At 44.5% G+C, this 15,078-nt stretch overlaps 1 protein-coding gene across 8 annotated transcripts in view; it reads left to right on the top strand.

Annotated features, from left to right (window-relative positions):
- PAG1 (phosphoprotein membrane anchor with glycosphingolipid microdomains 1) overlaps positions 1 to 15,078 on the top strand; it is a 359,982-nt gene that overhangs the window by 68,653 nt on the left and 276,251 nt on the right. Inside the window, exon 4 of one of the 8 annotated variants that reach the window (XM_068237541.1) lies at positions 9,825 to 10,027. The exons of the other annotated variants lie outside the window; for them this stretch is intronic. The gene's annotated coding sequence lies outside the window, so the exon portion shown is untranslated. The remainder of the gene's footprint in view (positions 1 to 9,824; positions 10,028 to 15,078) is intronic. 8 annotated transcript variants of the gene reach the window in all.

The following is a 15,078-nucleotide window of genomic DNA, read 5'->3' as shown; positions in this document are numbered from 1 at the left end:
TATTACCACAATGCAGCAACCTGAGTGACTGTGGAATCCATCACTGCATTTTTTTTATCCCCGTTACTTCCCATGCACACCTCCACTAGTAATACATTTGTTCTTGAATTGAAAATACAGAGATTAGGTTGGCACTAGATGACTGCTCAGGGATTTTGTGCCCTGGCTGTGCCTCCAGACATTTATGAGTCCAAAAAGTGTAAAAGAACCTGGGCACCAACCAGCAGAATCCATGTTAACTCACCTTCATTTCTTCTTTAATTCAACTGACATACGTTGTACATAAAAAAAAAAAAAAAAAAAAAGCCTAAGGGCCCGTTCTCACCTGAGCGGGAATCGCGATTCCTGCTCACAGCAAACCGCTAGCGGTTCTGCAAGAACCACTACACAATGTAGCGAGTGGCAGTGTTCTCACTGCCGCGGTTGCGGTTAGCGATAACCGCAGCCGCGCTGCATGCAGCGGTTTTTCCCGGCGACGAGCATTCCGCGATTAGCAATCGTGGCTAATCACGATCACTCCAAAACCGCCGCATTGTCCAGTGATTTTTCCGCGCTAATCGTGGGAAAATCACTCCCGCACAACGCCGGCGGTAATCGCCGGCGTTCTGCGGTTCTAAGTGTGAACGGGCCCTAACAGCCATTTCACAGGTATTACCTGCTTCATCAGAGGCACTAACATACACAAATACGTATATAACCTGTGAAACGGCAGTTAGGGCCTGTTTCCACTACATTCAGATTGGATGCAGAAAAACTGACTCCAATTAATGCCTATGGGAAAATCTGCATCAGAAAAATCACGTTTATTTGAAACCGGCCCATAGGCATTTACTGGAGTCAGTTTTTCTGCATCCGCTCTGCATCCTATCTGCGTGTAGTAGAAACAGGCCGTTAGGCTTTTTCTATGGGCCTGTTTCCACTACTTAGTGATGCGAATGAGGCTACCTAGCCGCATCACATCACTTCCGCCACCTGCCACATCACTTCCGCATCTCCCGATGCGGAAGTGTATTGGAGTAGATGGGACACGGATGCGGTCGTGCGAGAATCTGCAGCATGCTGCAGATTTTCGGATCGCTCCGCACAACATGCATGCAGTGGAAACTCTTCCATTGCCGTGCATGTGTTTCAGCATACACGCGGTGCGATGCGGCTATGTAGCCGCATTGCACCGCTCCTAGTGGAAACGAGCCCTATGTACAACATACATTATGTCAGTTGGATTGAGGAAGAAGTAAAGGTGACCTAACTTGGATTCTGCTGGTTAATACTCAGATTCTTTTATACTTTTTGGACATCTACATTTGTTCTTGAAGTTGGGCTTTAAAATCACCCTGACCGATGTAAACTGCTGATGAATGTGTGAGCTGGTGTTTGAAAGCTCAGTGACGAGTCTTACATGCCAGGCATGGTGTAGGAGGGACAGCTCATGCATCCACTCATGTTCTCCCTCTGCAATATGTCTATTTATATGTAAAGTCTATAGTCCAATGCCTTTTTTTATTCTAAGCATTCTCAAAATTAGGAGCTTAAAGTGCTGCTGCATACAAAACTTTATTTTCTAATTTATAATGGTGAATAATGTTTTTGTCCCAGAAGGAAATGAGGACTTTTCCCTCTCAGGAAGGGGAGGGGACACCAGTGGTAGTTGTCAAAGGAACAGGTGCCTCTAGTAGAACATTATAACCAGTTCTGTTTCGACAACAACCATGAAGATTTGAGATTCAGCTTATGCTCTCTACGTGCCATTTGCCAAAATGTTCCTACTGACAGTCCCTATACGAATTTCTATACATTATCCAAAATAAAAAAAAAATTGGAGTCACTCTTTAAGTTTTGGTATTCAGTAAAGTATTGTAAAACGTGCAGTCGCTAAGATGGCATTTACCGAGCAAAAAGTTGTGCACTGTGCATGCACATGGCTGGCAGTGGCAGGATCAGTTTGTGTTGTTTCCGCCCATTGATACCCACCTGCAGTATGGAAGTTGCAGTACTCAAATTAGGAAATGGTTAGCTTTGGCTTGGTGCACTTCTTTGTGAGATAGCAGTGGCTGCAGGGGGTATGGTCTTCTCTGAGGCAGCAAGGAATACTAGTAATTGGGAGAGGTAAAAGCCACGCTTTTTTTTTTTTTTTTTTTTTTTAGGGGGCGACATAAAGGCAACATGCGATGTATGGGATGTGACGGCCACATTTATTATACTGTATGTGGGGGCATTACAGGAGGCAGGCTGCCAGACACGGTAATTATTAGGACTCTGTGTTATGTTGGTGGTTGTGGTGGCGTGCACGTGTAATTAAGGTTTCTGTAAATTTGGGCACAGTATAAAGCTGAAGAATGGCTCACCTTGCTCCTGCAAAAGTCCTGTTAGCGTTAATTACTATTCCCCCTCCAGGTCGGCATAGAGAAGCTATTCACCTTCCAGCTATTGCTGGCAGCCAAATTATGCTGTTTTTTATGGTAATAATGGGTTTCTTCTTTTGACACCCAACCCCCCCCAAAGCCCCCCCCCCCCACTCCCGCCAAATTAATGAGTGCCGGTATAGCCGTAATGCACATTATGGCCTGCGTCAGTGCCAGCTACGACCAAATTTCCAGCACCATTTTTGCTTGACTCGGTGGTGGCTGCATTTGGTAGTTGTGGTGTGATTATTGCATTATATACAGTATAATATACACATGCATTGCATTATATACAGTATAATGTACACACAGTGGCGTAGCAATAGGGGAGGCAGAGGTTGCGACCGCACTGGGCCCCTGGGCTAGGTAGGCCTGTTAGGCGCCCTCCTTCATCCATCTTATTAGCTTTGCATTGGTGCTTTGCTGGTAATGCACACCTCTATATGTGCATGGCATAGTGGTAATCCTTAATTAACCATTTCCTTACTCTGATTACACCTCCAACACTGAAATTGTCCTTGGTTTGTTTTGAGACATATCGATAGAGTGCCTGGGGCCCAATGTAAAACTTGCACTTGGGCCCCAAGCTCCTTAGCTAAGGCACTACACACACAAATAATTACTGGTATCTTTTTTTCATTCGGGGTAAAAATTGTCAGAACAATCCTCCAGCTATAAAAGTTTGGGAAAGGCTGATGTAGATAGATATTCAGTAAAATGGTTGTTTATTGCAGAGAATCGGTTTATGTTCTGAGGACATTATTTGTATGCTGGGGAAATTCCACAGAATACGAGTATATCCATATCTCTGGGGAGAATAAGCTTGCATAATACAGCTGCCATTTGCCTTGCGAGATAGCTTACCATAACTATATATTGCTTTTCAACTTCTAAGTAGATTGCACCTCTAGCACAAAACAAACGCACCCCTCCTTCCCCTCTTCCCCTCTGGTTCCCACTGTGTACTGAGCAGCTGCTGAAATTGTGGATGCCTCTAAGCTGCTGGGTAAGTGACAGAGGGCAATTTACTCTGGGGGATTACAGTGAGGTAACCGCCTCCTTCCTCTTTCATGTAGAAGGATTTTTATTATTGTTAATGATTTATATAGCACCATCATCTTCTGTGGTGCTGTACAGTGTATGAAGCAAACACGGGTGCAAAAAAATCGTAATACATAAAATAGAGATATTAGTACTGTACATAAAACAGAAGTGATAGACTGTACAATTATTCTAGTGGCAATGTATAGTGATTAACAAAATGTACAGCAGCTTACAAGACACAAGGGTGGACCTGCCCTTGTGAGCTTACAATCTACAGTAATGGGTAGGAGACAATAAGTGGGGCAATAGAGAAGGTTTTCAACCACAATTGTTCTATTTTTAAACTGAGTATCTCCTCTACTGATGCCAAACCTAAGGCATCCCACTTGTGCCTAACCCTTAACCTCTACTGGTAATGCCTGATACTTACCCCCCCCCCCCCCCCCCCCATTCACTTACCACCCTCACCCCTCCCCTTTCCCTGCCGCTGAGACTCGATTTGTGGCAAAAAAGTAAATTTGGGCTCCCAGAGGGCATACATATAATTAAGCCGTTGGAAGATTTGGGCGCAGGGTAATGCTGAAAAACGTCTCACCTTGCTCCTGCACAAGTCCCGGTGGCGTTAATTACTATTCCTCCTCCAGGTGCCTTGGATGGTGGGGAATTATGTAATTCGGCTTCCAGCTATTTCTGGCAGCCGAATTAATGTTTTTATCGTAATTTGTGCTCCATCTTCTGACGGCACCCAAAGTACTCACTGAGCGGTGCCATAGCCATAATTCATATTGCGGCCTATGGCTTCGCCCAAATCTCTGGCGCTATTTTTACTTCGCTGCCCTGGAGGTATCACTGCAAACCGCAATTTGTGGCAAAGTTAATTTGGGCTCTGCAAAGCCGCAATTTGCAGCAAAGAGACTAAATTTCCCTTCTTCAAATCACGTCTTTTATAGTGGGTGTCTATAGGGGTGCCCCCTTTTTTACGCAAGGGCATCCACACCCTTTTTCCCCATTTCCATCTTTATCACCCCTATTGTCTTAACCCACTCAGGACTGCTTGTGTATCTGCATTTGCCCAGTGTAAATCTTAGCTGCACGGCTTCTGCAGTCCAGCTCTACATTTATATTCTCTGTTTATGAGCTGGCAAGTGCCAGTTTACAAAGTTATCAGCTCTAGATAAACCAGAGACTGTGGCATCAGAACGCCCTTCAATGAGTGAATTTCACAGAACTCACTTCACAGGAATCAAGTGTTCTCAGAATATACTAGAAGCTTCATGTAGTGCTTGAGCTTTTTTGATGAATAAAGGAAAGGCACAGGCAGCTTCTCCTGTGTATATGTACTGACATGGGGAAATTTGTGGGTACCCTTACAGCTCATTGAGTTGTTAATGCCTCCTGAAAAGTGTTATTAATTCAGTAATTATTACCACACCTCCAATCATGCAGTCAGTCATTCGGCCTATTAAAATGGTGGAAAAGTAGTCAATGTGATCTCTTGGATCATTGTGTGTCTTACATTAGACGCACCAGAGGAAGTGAAGAGTCGTCTGAGATCAGTAAATATTATAAATAAGCATGTAAAAGCCAAAGGTGTGGATCCTTCTTTAAGCAGTCTCTGTGACAACTGCTAATATAATTAAGGCTGCTTTCACAGTAAGACTAATGTGCGCCTGTAACGCAGCCTAACTCACAGCAATGAAAACTAAATGGGCTGTTCACAGTGCCCACGTTGCGTTACATTGTAATGCAGCACGTTTAAACAAAGTGCTGCATGCTGTACATTATACGCGGCTAAGCCACGTTACACTGTTTGCACATGCTCAGTAATGTTGGAGGAGGAGGTCTCCCCTCCTCCTCCGCGGCCAGCCACATGGTTAATTAATATTCACTGCATTGTGTGACGTGCAGTGTTTACTTTCTGGAGCGGCTGCTTTGTGCGGCGATTGGCTGGCGGGACCACGTGATGCCGCATGCGTCCAAAAGTACGCACCACGGACGCATCAAGAGCCGCATAACGTGGCTCAAACTGACGTCCAACTTCAACCCCACTGTGCGTTGCGCTAGGGGCACGTTATGCGACCTTAGCGTGGCATCTAACGCAACGTCTTGGTGAGAAAGAAGCCTAAAGGTCGAGAGGACTGCAGCCAACCTTCCTGAGCCTCAGAAGGAAAATCAGCCCCAGCGTTAGCAGAAGGATAGTGAGAATGGTGGACAAAAAGCCAAGGGCAGCTTCCAGAGAGAAACACATTGGACTCCAAAGTCAAGGTCCATCAGTGTTTCATCGCATGATAATGGGCTCAAAGGAAGAATCGCCTTCACTGATGAAAGAGAAACATAAAAAGGTCAGACATACATTTACTAAAATGTATGTTATTAAGCCAAAACACTCTTAGAAGTTTATGGTGATGATTCACTAACACAAATAGCACAATATTTCATCAGTTTGCCTTAAATGTAAGTGCCTGCGCTTAATTACCCTCTGACAGGAGCGCACGCTATACTGCAGGTAGTTCAGCATAGCAAGCGCTATCCCCGCACAGTCTGTCACTTCTTGGGCAATGTCAGAAAGTTCTGTGTCAGTTGCAACACCATGGATCCTGCAACAGGATACAAAATCAAAATACGTAGTTGAAAATGCACCCAAGAATGGATGAGATGAAGACACTGCGCTATACTGTGGTGGCTTTCTACGAGTCCGGATTTGAATCCTATTAAGCATAAAGGGCACCATTCAATCCTAACCCAGCATGAACACTTTGCTCAGGGAGAGGGGCCTGGACTACCTTTTAAGTGCAGAAGTCTCACTTAGGCTACTTTTCCACTAGCCGCGGCACATCTTGTAGTGCGAGTACGCAGCCGAATCCAGGAAGCCATGCCGTGCACGGCTATGGGATTCGCAGTTATGCTTCATGGAGGTTTACTAAAAAAGTTGCCCCATTTGTGTCATTGTACTGTGATTAAATGCTGGTTTAGACACTAGGGTGTCCTCAGCTGGGGTCGTCTCTGCCTTAGAATTTAGTCACTTCGAGTGCTGGATCATCTTGGCTGAGTGTATTATTCCCCTTCTTACCCCCATCCGCCATAAGCTGCTCTGATGTGTGCTGCATTGTGGTTCCCCAACACCCCCTCATAGTAACAGAATGCATTACAAAGCTATAGACTTGTGGCTCTTCTGTAAGACACTGCCCCAAACAGTCACCCGAGAGATCGAGTCCCCATCCCTACAGGAAACAGTGCACACCTAGAGCTTTTCTGAGTGCTTTTTTAAAACTTTTTTTGTCTCTATTTTTAGCTTTTTAATGTATTTGTATGGGATGGATCACACCAGAGCAATGTTTTTTTTTTTTTTTTTTTTTTTTTTTTTTTTAAATTTACAAAAGCTGTACACTAATCACAAGGCATATGCCTAGAATCACTTAGAAAAATCACTTCTAAAAACGCTTAGCATTTGCGATTACCCTAGCACTTTTAGGTGTGCACCAGCCCTCATTCTGCGTGTAAACCAATCTTTTGGCCGGGTTCACATTAGGACGCATCCGCCGTACGCTTGCGTACCGCTCCGTTAGCGTGAACGGAACGCAGGGAACGTAGCAATGTGAACTTACCCATAGGGAAAGCATTGCTGCGGCTGCTGCGATCTGCTCATCAGAGCGGAACGTAGGCTGAAAACAGCCTAATGTGAACCTACTCTTAGTTAGGAGCCTGTTTGCTATTGCTGGAGACTGGGCCATTAGGATGTTTGTGCAGTGTGAAGTGTGTGAGCAGTAAGCACTTGGGGAGTAAACACTGATGCATTTTAACCACTTCAAGAAAGCATCTTTCCTATAAACCCTCAGCTGATTAAATCCATTTTCACAATTACAGTTAATTGTATGTCATCAATGGCTGTAAAGCGGTGTGATGCTTCTGGAGGTGTGCTGGCTGGCACTGTGGTCATGAAATATGCAGTCTAATTACCCTAGCTGCAGGGCGGATAAGTGAACAAAATGGCTCGCTGTTTTAAGATAATGTGATGGCTGCCTGCAAAGCAGTGGAAGCTGTGATTTCCTATCCTCTCAACTAGACAGAGTATCTCAGTTTGCAGAAGGAGGACTCTAAAATTAAACAAAAAAATTGAAAATATTACATTTCATAAGTGCTACATGGTACAGCTCCTACCCTTTCAATTATTTTTTTCTGGTAATAATGTTAGGCTCGGTTTCCGCTGTATCAGATACGTCTGTGCTGGAACGTCCACGACATGGAGCAACCACTACTAGTGTTCTTTGTGTCTCTTCCATTGGACATGTCATACATAGCATTGTTATTATGATGTGTGTCCAGGAATTACCTTGCACAGCACAAGTACTGTATGTGTGCATAGGTATCATAGGTGGATGGGATTAGCGATGAAAAGGACCCCTCATGTAAGAACAGCATGTTGGCAGGTTAAAGTGGATCCGCGATGAAAAACTAACTATGACAAATAACTTGTCTATATATCTTATCAAAATCTAGCTGCAAACAGCTTCAACAGTTTCATGTTTTTTTCCTGTGATACAATGAGCGGCCATGTTTTTGTTTGTCACATTACACACAGGCAAGCTGCAACTACATCTCCAGCCCTAAGCTAACTCCCCTCTCCTTTTTCCTCCTCCCCTCTGCCTCTGAAATCCATCCACACCTCCCCCTCCTCCTGCCCAGACTGAGCTCCCATAAGCCCTTGCTACATGGAGTGCCAAGGCACTAAGAGCTGTGGGGGCAAGGCTTGTTTAGTTTATAGGGAATTAGAGTATTAAAACAAAAACAAAAAAGTATTTGGCTTGGGGAATGCCCGATAAACTATATGCAAGGAACACAATTATGCAATGAGTAAGGGCTCGTTTCCCCTGTTGCGACGCGATTTCGCCGGCATTCCGACGCTTGTAAAAACGCATGCGGATGCGTTTCCGCATGCGTTTTTACCCGCGATTTCGCGTGCGATTTCGCATGGCAGGGTGCCATGCAAAATTAACCATGACACTGCCAGGGCAAAATAACATTGAAAAAGGTGCGAAATCGCGGGTAAAAACGCATGTAACAAACGCATGCGTTTTTACTATTAAATACATTAGCAGCGATTCGCACAGATTCCCGACGCAGGCGAATTCGGTGGGTCCCGTCGTGCAGATTTGGCCCGCCGCCAAATCGCTCCCGCACGCCACACATGTGGAAACAGCCCCGGCCACTTCAGTGTAACAAGCGAATCCGCATCTCGTCGCCGCATGCGGATTCGCTATGGTGGAAACGAGCCCTAAAAGTTCATCTCGGATCCACTTTAAGGTGATTTTGGAATACTAATGCTGGGAATACACCATGAGGTTTTTTGGGGGCAGATAGATGGCTCAATAGATAATTTTTGGCAGGTCTTTTTCTTTATAGAAGTGAATAAAAATCGATGGGAAAAACGATCAGAATATTGATCGGAAAGTTAACCTGCCCAAAAGCACACAATTTCTACCTTGAACTGGCAGTGGTACGCAAACCTTTGGGTTACTGTTTGATGTTGAGTTCTGTACAGTTGCCTCACTAGCATGCAGGCTAACAATACATTGTTAGTTTGAGATGGTTTTACATTTGAGGCGGGCATTGTGGTGTGATGCGCCCCTCCCCCCGCATCACACTGCAACACCGAAACCATGATTCATTTGACCCTGCGGCAGAGTGCGCTGACAGGGTTATATATATTATATATATGCGCTGCTTGCATGCCCTTAGCTGCCCCTAGCCAGTGATGTACTCCCCGCCTACCTGCTGGACAGGAAGTACTGGCATTCCCGGCTTTCCCGTTCCGAATTTAAATATTCAGTGTTCAATGCATTTTGCTGCCACTGCACAAGTCGCTGACTTGCCTTGGGGAAAGTTCCTTCATTGTCTAACAAAGGGCCTGTTTCCACTACACGAGGATTCTGGATGCAGAAAACTGACTCCAATGAATGACTATGGGAAATCTGCATCAGAAAAATCGCATTTAGTGGAAGCAGGCCCATAGGCATTCATTGGAGTCATTTTTTTCTGCACCCAGAATCCGCGTGTAGTGGAAACAGGCCCTTATGCTTATGCTGGTACGTTTTTGAGCCATTAAGACGGCTCAATTGATGATTTCCGACATGTCCGATCTCGCCCAGACCCCCCCCTCGCTCGATTACGTGCTCGATTTTGCAAAGGGAACAATGGGAAAAGATAAGAAAGATGAATGGAAGCTAAGAGAATCGGGCACAAGATCAAGCGGGGAATTGATGGGGCGGCAGAATCACGCCGCAAAAATGCACTGTGTATTACCAGCATAAGCAAGGTGGAGCTGGGGAACACTGGGCCAAGGTGGTAAATGACTGACATCAGATCAATCCTTTGTTTCAGCTAATCACATAGGATGACCTTAAAGTCAAACTTAAAGGGTACTACTGGGCAGGCGCAGAACTCTCCTGGCCATGGGAGGGCACCCAGCCACACTGCGCATGCACCGACTGGCTGAAGGTACCGGGACCCCTTACGGAAGATTGAGGAGGCAGAGGATGGTGCCAAGGGAGTGATCAGGCCGGAGGGGGCTGGAGGAACCCCAGGTATGTATGATTTTTTTTTTCTTATTCATCTCTGGTACACTTTAAAGGGAACCTTAACTGTAAAAAATAAAAAAAATAAAAAAAGTTTTGCTTACCTGGGGCATCTACCAGCCCCCTGCAGCCATTCTGTGCCCTCGCAGTCACTCTTGGCTCCTCTGGTCCCCTGCTGCCAGCTAGTTTCGTTTTTGCCGACTGGGAGTTGGCCGGCTGCCATGCGTACGTTTTTCTCTGCTGGTGCAGGAAGCTATTGCAGACATCAACCAGTACATTTTTACGCGTTACGGATGTAATGTGTAAAATTGTACGCATTACACCCGTAACGCGTAAAAATGTACTCGTTGATGTCTGCAATAGCTTCCTGCACCAGCAGAGATGTGTAAAAACTTACGCATGGCGGCAGGCCGACTCCTAGCTGGCCGACGAAACTAGCTGGCAGTGGGGGACCAGAGGAGCCATGAGTGACTGCGAGGGCACAGGATGGCTGCAGGGGGCTGGTAGATGCCCCTTGTAAGTAAAACTCATAATTTTTTTTTTTTTTTTTTTTTTTTTCAGTTAAGGTTCCCTCTAAGTGAAAATAAACTGATGAGATAAACCTATCTTTATACTCTTAATTTTTTTTAGTTATTCGAAAGTTTTTGGTTCTATTTTAAAACTTTAAAGAGTAGATTTGTTTTGTCTAAGGTCATCGAAATCGTCTGCCCCGTGTTTCAGAATGCTAGAAACTATTGACCTTTTTGTATCCAACTCCTTGCTCTCAGAAGCCCAGACAAGTATTTTGTCACTGTAATTCCTTATCATTGAGGGACGCTATAGTCTGACTGGGTCCCAACTGGTAAAAAAACTCAGTTGCATAGCTGAATATTAACTCTTTCAGGCAGAGAAAGAAAAGCAACACAGCATATTTGTTTGTGTATTCTGCACATACACGACAAACTCATCATGTTACTTAAAGAGAACCCAAGGTGGTGGTGGAGGGCAGATGGGACACGGAGGCATGTTCCCTGCCTCATGACATGCCTCTGCCCCCCCCCTCCCCCACTGCTGCGCTGTAACACCCCCACTGCTGCGCTATAGCCCCCCCCCCCCCCCCCGAAATTAACGACAATATTTGTCGCTATCTGAGGGTAATGGGAGGAGAGGGGATCCCTGCAGGCTTTCCAGAGCTGCCATTGGGCAGCTCTCTCTCCCTGCCCACGCCCCCGACACTCCCCTGCCTCCCTGCATGCTGGGGGAGAGAGAGAGAGATCTCTCTTCTTCCAGTGTCGTGACCCAGAGGTCACAAAAGTGAAAGTGGGCCAGTGCGGGCCTCAGGAGCGGTGGGAATTGTGGCTACCTGATTCACTAAGCCCCCGCAGATCAAGTAGCCTAGTTTGTTTTGTTTTTTTTAATTATATGAGCCACCCTCGGGCTCTCTTTAGGGTTCCCTTTAAAGCAATTCTGCAATTCTTTCTCCTGCTTAATTGTAATGTTTGATATGGTGTCTGATTTAAAGAAAAAAAGAAAAAAAAGGTTTTAATGCTAAATACAAATAAAAGACCAATGTGAAATACTAATCATTTGAATATACACGTTTCTTGGAATGTGACTTTGATATCAGAATTTTTTTTATTTTATTTTAAAAGCTACATTTATTTTGGGCATTACATCCAAATTGTAGACTCCTGGGGAGATGTGAACATTTTAGTGTGGTTTATGAGTGAGTCTGGAAATCTGTCGTCCTTTGAAGAACGTCGCGGCCTTCATCTTGCTTTGGCCTTGCTAAGATAAAAGTCTCCTTTTGTTTGTTCCCTGCGGTGAGCAGAGTAACTATAAAAGGACTAGGCACTCCACTCCTGCCACATGTGCACCTTTTTATTGCATTACCTGGAAAGTTTATTTCCATAAATACCGCTCATTGGCTGGGAGAGTTGAAGAGGCGCGAGCCCTTTTCTGGAGTAATCAAATAACCTTCTCATGACTGATAACATCGGCCGCAGGAAACCTAATAGAAGAAAATGCAGTCTTCCTCAGGAAATATGACATTTTATTCCACCTGCTGAAATACACTGTCTGCTTATCTCCAAGACCAGTGCTTATTTTATTATCATCTACACAGCCATATAATCAAAAACCGCTGTATAAAAGGGATAGACACTACACACTTTATCAACAAGGATGCAGTCTAGAATTTCCTGTGGCATTTTTCCTTTTTTTTTTTTTTTTTTTTTTTTTTTTTTTTTTTTGCTGTAGTTGTTGCTTTTTTAGCTCTGTGTTCCATGGTATAATAATATGAGCTGATTTTAAACTCCTGGTGCCCATTTCTAGCAGCAGCAATGCTACAATAGACTACACTTGAAGGTAGCATGCCTGTATCTACTTTTATCTACCGATTATTCTACTTTTTACCTTTAGCAGCATATTGGTAAATTTACCAATATATTGCTATCGTGTACCCTAACTCTCATATTACCCATCCCCTACATACACCTAACACTAACCCTAATCCCCCTACCTACCCCTAACACAACCCCCCACCTACACCTAACACTACCCCCCCTACACTAACTCCCCCCACCTACACTTGACACTAATATTTAACCATAGCTATCTCTGCTATTCTCTCTCGCCCTGACAGTAAGTAGCTGTAGCGCCATCTACTGCCACTAAGCGGAGCTCGGCTGTATAGTGGATGTACTCTGTAGCAAATTACTGCTGCTCCCACTAAACTGAGTTCAGCTTCATACTGTAGCAGCCATACTCTATAACACATCACAGCTGCTTCCACTGCAAAATAATTCTACTTCTAAAGGTAGAAGTCAGAGTTCGGCTATTCTATGGCAGAACCATGGTGTCCTAATTACATTAGCAGCACCACCATAGCCACAATTTCCACAGCGGCCCCTGGCAGCGCCCAAATGATCAGATGTGATCTCTGGCCAAATTAACTGATCCAGTGGATGGCTGGGAACAGCATATTGCAAGCCGAATGGTGGTTAACTACAATGATTCAACCAAATTAGTTTTTCACTCAGGAGGGCCGGTTAAAGCCCTTTGCACACCTTAGGCATTTGTCACAAGTGATTCTTTCAGGGGCAGCTATCCAGTGTGTGTAGAGTGGTTGTTTGGGAATAGTAAGTGATTTACACTCCTATCTGGCACCTGACATTAAGGTGATGGTAAGTGGAATTCATATACTTCTTTGAGTTTTACTGCTTTGGATTGCCCCCTATTTATTATTATTATTATTATTATTATTATTTAGTATTTATATAGCTCTGACATCTTGCGCTGTACAGAGTGTATTGTCTTGTCACTTAACTGTCCTTCATAAGGACTCACAATCTAATATACCATGATGTGTACATAGTCTAGGGCCAATTTTATGGGGTGTCCAGAGGAAACCAGAGGGTGTGCACGGAGGAAACCCACGCAGACATGGGAAGAACATAAAAACTCCATGCAGACAGTGCCTTGGCTGGAATTCGAACCAGGGACCCAGCGCTGCAAGGCGACAGTGCTAGCCACTACGCCACCATGCTGCCTCCTATTGTTAGATCTTTGATAGTTCTACTTAGTCCATCCATATATTATGCTAACCCACACCTCTCTCCTAACCTTGACGTTGGTAACTCAGGTAGCAGTATTTGCCTGTAAGATTGTCCAACCCTCTGGTGCCACAGCAATATAACGTCAAAGCATCTTAACATTTTACCCAAAGTTGTCCTCAAACATGCTGCTACTCCAACACAGTACAGTGTATTGAATTCTGTGAGCAACGCACCTGCTGTGTGCAGAAGGGAGTTACGGTTGTTGCCTGCAGAGGAGAATGGCTAGAGGGGTTGTGTTCCTATCAGTCTGCCTTCTGCTACGATGACAAAGCTGTCATGCATCTATATACAGCTATATACCCCGCAGACATGCTACTTACATAATTTAATAAGGCTTAAAAGCAGCACTTGGGATCCCAGCCAGAGACTGGAGCATCTCAGGCGCTTGTCTTCACTTACCCTGTGACAGGCCTGTGCTTCCTCCATGACCAAACTTACTACAAACTGTTTCCAGGAAGATGGGATTAGAGCATAAAATGAATGAATGGATACCAATAAACTGTCATTTTGGAAAAGAGAGAATTGCATAATCAACTGTTTGAAAAGGCTCTGTCTAATAATAAAAGAACTGGGTCATGTCACGGTAATTCATTAGAGCATGTGGAAGTCTCCGCGGACGGATCTTCTCCCAGAAGCCTTGTTAAAAGGAAAAGTGTTCCACATTAATGTACTGATTATGGGGATAATTGAGGTATATGCAGCATGCATTTTGCGCTTCAGCAAACTCCTCACACACCTAATGCAGCACCTGGTACCAGCCGAGTATGCAGCCAGTATCTGTAACGTGTAAAAGGAAAATGTCTGCTACACCAAATCATAATCCAGGTCATTTAAAGTGTACCCGAGCTGAAAAATTAAAAAGATTTTATACATACCTGGGGCTTCCTCCAGCCCCATACGCACAGATCGCTCCCACGCCACAGTCCTCTGCTGCCCGCAGCTACAAGAACCGCACTTCCGTCAGTCAGAGCCAGTCTAATGTAAGAGAAGTGCGCTGTTTGTGTATCTCTCAAGCAGCCGCTGGAGAGATACGTAAAGGGCGCACTTCTCCTGCGTAGCTGGCCGTGACTGACGTCAGTGACGGGACCTGGGTCCTGAAGCTGCGGGCAGCAGAGGACGGCAGGATGGGAGCGATCAGAGCGGATAGTGCTGGAGGAAGCACCAGGTATGTATAAAATCTTTTTCATTTTTCAGCACTGAGTGCCTTTGAAACATTCTTTCAAATGTATTTAAAGTGACACTGAAGCGAAAAAAAATGATGATATAATGAATTGTATATGTAGTACGGATAATAGAACATTAGTAGAAAAGAAAATAGGCTCATTTTTATTTTCAGTTATATTGGTTTTTTTTACAACATTGCATCATTCTCTAATATTTGCAATTTACACATTACACTCAGCATTCTAAATGATTTCACAGAGCAAGCTAATGAACTTTTGAACTTTATTCTGCAGAAAAAAA

This window comes from Hyperolius riggenbachi, chromosome 5 (genome assembly GCF_040937935.1).
Source record: "Hyperolius riggenbachi isolate aHypRig1 chromosome 5, aHypRig1.pri, whole genome shotgun sequence".
NCBI classification, from domain to species: domain Eukaryota; kingdom Metazoa; phylum Chordata; class Amphibia; order Anura; family Hyperoliidae; genus Hyperolius; species Hyperolius riggenbachi.
Note: the sequence above shows the minus strand (reverse complement) of the source record. Positions and strands in the feature narration are given on the sequence as shown.